The sequence below is a fragment of the Salvia miltiorrhiza genome, chromosome 5, assembly GCF_028751815.1.
Source record: "Salvia miltiorrhiza cultivar Shanhuang (shh) chromosome 5, IMPLAD_Smil_shh, whole genome shotgun sequence".
Lineage (NCBI taxonomy): Eukaryota > Viridiplantae > Streptophyta > Magnoliopsida > Lamiales > Lamiaceae > Salvia > Salvia miltiorrhiza.
Window position 1 is genome coordinate 9,928,203 of NC_080391.1, and position 6,694 is coordinate 9,934,896.

Sequence of the window (6,694 nt, forward strand, 5' to 3'; positions counted from 1 at the left end):
TTTGCCTTATCCCGGAGTGAGAATGGGAAAAGGCGGAGTCGTATGATGTCATCTGGGACTCCGTTCATCTTGACAGTGCTGCATAACTCCAAGAATTGCGCTAGATGCGCATTTGGGTCCTCCACGGCTTTACCTACATACTGGTTTTGCTGCACCATGGTAATCAGCCTAGTCCTTAGCTCGAAGTTATTCGCGTTGACTCTGGGTGGCTCTTGGTACTGGTACAGTGGAGTAAATGCCTCATCAATAGGCGGCTGTTTCTGCTCAGCAGCATTTTTCTGAGCATCCAACACCGCCTGCAACTGCTCTCTCAACGCACGGACTTCTTCCGCAGTGGCCATAGAATCCAAATTATCTTGCTTTACTTGGCTGTTCTTGCGGCGGAGCGTAGCTTCAATCTCAGGATCAAAATCTTCAAGAGGAAGCTTCTGAGATCGCGTGTTCATGCACTACCTAGAAAACTCCAACGCAAGAATCAGAACCGCAGGAAAAATAAAGAACAGAAAAATAAATAACAGAAATAAAAAAAATCCAGAGTAGTATCAAACAATTAACAGAATAGTACTGATAAAAATCAGTCCCCGGCAACGGCGCCAAAAACTTGTTCGCTATTTTATTTAACACGCCGCAAGTGTACAGGTGCAATTGTGTACAGTAGCAAGCAAGGTCGTATTCCACAGAGACTGATTATTATCAATGCCTATGCTAGATTATTATTCCTCTATCTGGAAAATCGAAAAGAGAGTTTTGTTTTTAAACTAATAAATAAACAGCAGGAAAGAAAATTAATCAAGCTGCGAAACAGAGAAACAGATAAGAGAAGATTTCCCAAGGCAAAGGTTTCAACAAATTCTCCTAACTAACATGTTCAATTCAATTAATAAGATGATTCTTAAGGCAATCTCTAAGCTAGTTCATACCCACTCACGTGGCATACAAACCGTTGATTACATGCAAGGCTACCGTCCCCGGATCGCACTTCTAACATGCAACTCCTAAAAGCTCATAGGATTAACGCCCTCACAAATATCAATTCCCTTTAGAATTAAATATATGTGTTCTATGTTCTTAGTTCAGGTAATAATTATCATATCCCGATATCAAATTAGAACCTATGATTATGCTAAATTGGTGGCCAATCAATAAAGCAAACAATTATAACAAGAACATAAAAAAGAACAACAATCTCAATTAATTGAATCAAACAGTCAGAAATTCAAATCATGTCTACTCCCTAAACCCTGGGAAAAAGGGATTCTAGCCACACATAGACATATGACTAAAAATCAATATCTCAAATACACAAATAAACATTCAACAATGAAACCGTAGTAGAATTCGAGAGTCTTCAGTTCTTGCTCTGGCTCCGTCCTCCGTCTCTCTCAGCTCTCAGGTAAAGTAAAATATGATAAAAGATGATAAAAGGTGTTTGGAATAAGCTAAAGGAAGGTATTTATAAGCCCTAGGTCGTCTAAGCCCGAAAATACTCCAAAAACGCGCTTTTAGTGAAAAATCGGAAAAACTGGGCGGAACTCGGCGTCTCGCGCGGCCGCATGGCCAGCCCGCGCGAGCTCGCGCGGCCGCACGACTGGCCCGCGCGGTGTTCCAGCGGCTCCTGCTCCGTCGCGCGGCCGTGGCATGCGGCCGCATGCCCGGACCGCACGACCTCCAGCGCACGCACTCCGACCCGCGAACTTCCCGACGCTCGTTCTTGCTCATCCGGTGCACGATTTGAGCCCCGTTTGCGCCTATGGACTCGTCTCTTCACGTACTTCATCCAAAACTTCACAAATCGAGTCCAAAACCTATAAAAACAACACGAGCACGGACGAGTAGTCTATTCCACAAAATTATGCAATTTGAACCATAGACAACTCAACAACTCAACAAGAAACGCCCAAAACGCTAAAGAATAACGCGATAAAAGAGTAAAAATGCAGGTAAATCAAAAGTGACATCACTGTGGAGGAGCTTCAGGCTGCTCTGAAATCTAAGGAACTGCAGAAGGCATCATCAACATCATCTCACAAGAAAGAGGCTGTTGGTGAGGGCTTGACTGTAAAACAGAAAGGGGATAAATCCAAGAAATCCAAGAAGGAATTCAAGAAGGGTAAACAGGAGAAGGGAAACAAGAACTCTGATGATGATGTTCAAACTTGCTATCACTGCAAGAAGCCGGGCCATTGGAAGAGGGACTGCCACATTTGGAAGAAAAGCCAAAAGCAGTCCAACACTACCAAGAAGCAAGAGCCCAATGAGCAAGAGCAGTGTGACACTGCAGAGGCTTTGAATGTGATGCAAGGTGATTTGGATGACCAATGGATACTGGATTCAGGGTGCTCCTTCCACATGTGTCCAGTTAAAAGTTGGTTTACTGATTTGCAATTTCAATCGGAAGGAACAATGGTTCTTGGAAATAACCAGACCTGTGAAATCAAAGGAAAGGGAGTATAAAGTTCAGACTGCATGATGGCACCATCAGGACTTTGATGGAGGTGAGGTACATCCCTAGTCTGAAAAGGAATCTGATATCCCTTGGATCTCTTGAAACGAAGGGGTATGAATGGAGATCTGTAAAGGGTGGAGTTGTTGTCACCAAAGACAACAAGGTCATTTTGAAGGGGATGAGGAGGAATGGTTTGTATTACTTAGAAGCCACAGCCATCACAGGGCAGTCTGACTCCATGAAGAAGGATGATTCAATCTTGTGGCATAAAAGATTAGCTCATGTTGGAGAGAAATGGCTCAATCAGTTGCTGAAACAGAACAAGATCAGCAACCCTATTCCATTCAAGGTGGACATGTGTGAGCAGTGCATCTTAAGCAAAAGCAAGAGACTCACATTTGAGACAGGTAAACGTACATCTAAAGCTCCTCTGGATTATGTTTACTCTGATTTGTGGGGACCAACACAAACTGAAAGTCTTGGAAAAGGGAGATATTATTTGTCTATAATGGATGATTACTCTAGGAAGTTGTGGATTTTCATCTGGAAGGATAAAACTGAGGCACTAGAGAAATTCAAAGTGTGGTGTAATGAGGTGGAGACTGAAAAGGCAACCAAGGTGAAGTGCTTGAGGACTGATAATGGTTTGAAATTTGTGTCCAAAGAGTTCAATGATTTCTGCTCTGGAAGGGGAATCCAGAGACACAAGACAGTCCCAGGAACTCCACAGCAGAATGGGGTTGTTGAGAGGATAAATAGGACCATTCTGGAAAGGATAAGGTGTATGTTGTTTGACTCAGGGCTGCCAAAGAAATTCTGGGCAGAGGCTGCTGTCACTGCAGCCTATTTGATCAACAAATCTCCTTCATTCGCTGTTGAATTCAGAATTCCAGATGAGCTCTGGTATGGTTCTACATCCAACTATTCACATTTGAAAACCTTTGGGTGCAGAGCATACATACATGTTAGACAAGAGAAGCTTGAACCAAAGGCCTTAAAATGTGTAATGTTGGGCTACCCCAAGGGTGTGAAGGGGTACAAGTTGTGGTGCACTGAACCAGGAATGGGGAGAGTATACATCAGCAGAGATGTAGTCTTTGGTGAAGCTCTCATGCCTTATAAAGTAGGATCTGATCCAGAAAAAGAAAATGCAGATGGCAAAATTCTGTTGGATGAATTGCTTGATAGAAACCCTGCTGTAAATGAATCAGGTGGAGCAACTGAAGTCTCTCAACAAGCTGCAGATGATGAAGATGTTGGGAGCAGCTCTGACAATCTAAGCTCATATCAACTAGCAAGGGATCGAGCAAGGAGGCAGCCCAAGCCAACTCAGAGATATAACCAAGCTGAGATGGTATACTTTGCTCTGAGCATTGCAGAGGAGCTGAAGTATCAGGAGCCCAAATCCTATGCAGAGGCTATGAAGGGACCAGAGAGAGAACAATGGCTCTTAGCCATGAAGGAGGAGATGAACTCTCTTGAAAGGAATGGTACCTGGATACTAGTGTCAAAGCCACTGAACAAGAAATTAGTAAGCTGCAAATGGATCTTCATGAAGAAGATTGAGGTTATTGGGAAGGAGCAAACCAGGTACAAAGCAAGATTGGTGGCAAGAGGTTTCACTCAAAAGGAGGGAATTGACTACAATGAAGTTTTCTCACCTGTGGTTAAGCATACTTCCATCAGAGTTATGCTGTCAGTTGTAGCTCAGTTTGATATGGAACTTGAGCAGATGGATGTTAAAACCGCATTTCTACATGGAGAGTTGGAGGAGAAGATACATATGGTCCAGCCTGAGGGGTTTGTACTTCTAGAAACAAGCAACAAGGTGTGTTTACTTCAGAAAAGCTTATATGGTCTCAAACAGAGTTCAAGGCAATGGTACAAAAGGTTTGATGAGCATATGGAGTTGATGGGATTCACAAAATCTGCATATGATAGCTGCGTTTATTTGAAGAAAATGAATGAAGTTACTGTTGCATATTTACTGCTATATGTATATGACATGTTAATATCTAGCAAAGATAAGGCTGAAATCAAGGTAATCAAAGATGGTTTGAATCAAGGATTCTTGGGATGGATATCGTGAGAGATAGGAAGGCTGGAAAGCAATGGTTATGTCAAAAAGATTACATATTGAAGATGTTAAGGAAATTCAATATGCATGAATCAAAGGCTGTTACAGTGCCCCTAGCTGTTCATCTACAAGTCTCAGATAAACAAATGCCAAAGAATGATGCAGAGAGACACCAAATGATAAATATACCTTACTCAAATTTAGTGGGAAGCTTGATGTACACAATGGTCTGCACTAGGCCAGACATTGCACAAGCTATAAGTGTTATGAGCAGGTATATGGTGGATCCTGGTAGAGAGCATTGGGAAGCTCTCAAGAAGGTGTTAGAGGTATCTAAAGGGCAGTGCGGACAGAGCTATTTTGTTCCAGAGGAAGGGAGACATCAGCAAGCCTTTCCTGATGGGATACACTGACTCTGACTATGCTGCCAACTTAGACAACAGGAGATCTCAGTCATATTATATTTTCACACTCTTTGGATCAGCTGTTAATTGGAAATCTTCACTACAATCTGTAGTTGCATTATCAACCACTGAAGCAGAGTACATGACTGCAACAGAAGCTGTCAAGGAAGCTGTGTGGCTCAAAGGATTAGTGCATGATTTTGGTATTGAAGAAAGTTCTGTAATTCTGAAGTGTGACAGTCAGAGTGCTTTATATCTTATGAAACATCAAACTTTTCATGAGAGATCTAAGCATATAGATGTCAGAATGCATTTCATAAGAGATATAGTTGATCAAGGATTGGTGAAGATGGAGAAAGTTGGGACAGAGGAGAATGCAGCTGATGCGCTGACTAAGGCTTTGCCTACTGCTAAGTTTGAGCAGTGTCTTAAGTTGGTAAATCTGCTGATTTGAAGTTTGATACAGAATTAAAAAGTTTCGGAGGAAGAACTGGAGCTCTTGTTATTGTTGTCGATTATTAGCTTAGAAATCAGGTGGAGATTTGTTGTTTATGATTTCGTAAGCTTATAATCTAGTTTGTATGCTCTGGTGTTGTAATGTTTACTCTGGTGAGGCTGTCAGAGCAGAGGAATCGCTGCTGCCAGAGTAGAGGAATCGCTGCTGCCAGAGCAGAGAAATCGCGCCGCTGCCTTCGCCAGAGGAATCGGTCTTCTGCCAGAGCAGAGAGATCATGCTGCTGGCAGAGCAGAGAGGTCGCGCTGATGCCAGAGTCAGAGCCGAGGCATATCAGAGTCAGAATTGCCAAGGCAGAGTCAACACCCCAGAGCCAGAGTCAAAGTTTTCTTTGCAGAGCTAGAAGTCATAACTGTTTTGCATAACGGTTTCTTTGATGGTTGTTTACAGCTCGTTATTTTCAAAGTTTGCTATATAATGAGCAATTGGGTGTGAAACACCAGTCAACACTTGTAACACCTTGTAAAATTCTCAGTTCGCGAATCAATAATAGAAGCTTCCTTTCTTGGTCCCGTGGATGTAGGGTTTCAGCCCGAACCACGTAAATCTTTTGTGTTCATCGCAATTTCTTCGTCAATTTTCTTTACAGAAATAAAATATTTATTACTTTTATTGTCCCCAAAAAAAATAGTCTTAGATGGTAATATTAATTTAAATAAAAGTGATTGACTGTATTGTGAATAAAAAAACGATTAAATCTTAAAGATAGTGTTAATAATAATCTATATTAATATATAAAAGAGTTCTAATGTAAACATTTTATGCCCATGAGACCTAGCTCAAATGGCAAAATTGAGGCATCAAAAGACTCTCATTTGTGAGAGGTTTTAGATTTAATTCCACCAGCGTGCGGATAGTTTTCCCACTTTTATGTTGATAGTGGATCCGCCTGCTCGCGAATAATTTTTTCACCTTTGTGTGGTATAAAGATCACGCATGCGTGCGAATTGCTTATTTGATTAAATAATAGATATCTTTTGTAATTTTCAAAAAAAAATAACTACGAATATAAGTACATACTATATCTATGATATTTACAAATTTTTATTAATGTAAATCTTTTGTCGTCAATTTTTCTCTCTTCTATTCTATTTTTGTCTATTTTGATTTTTTTGCTAAAAATAGTCAACTTTGATTCATGAAAAAACATTCAAAATTGATGTTAAATTAAAGATCATGACAAGATTTTTCATTTGATTAAAAAATGAACCGTTTTCTGGAAAAGGGGTTCTTCTAAGTAGGCCAAAAACCAA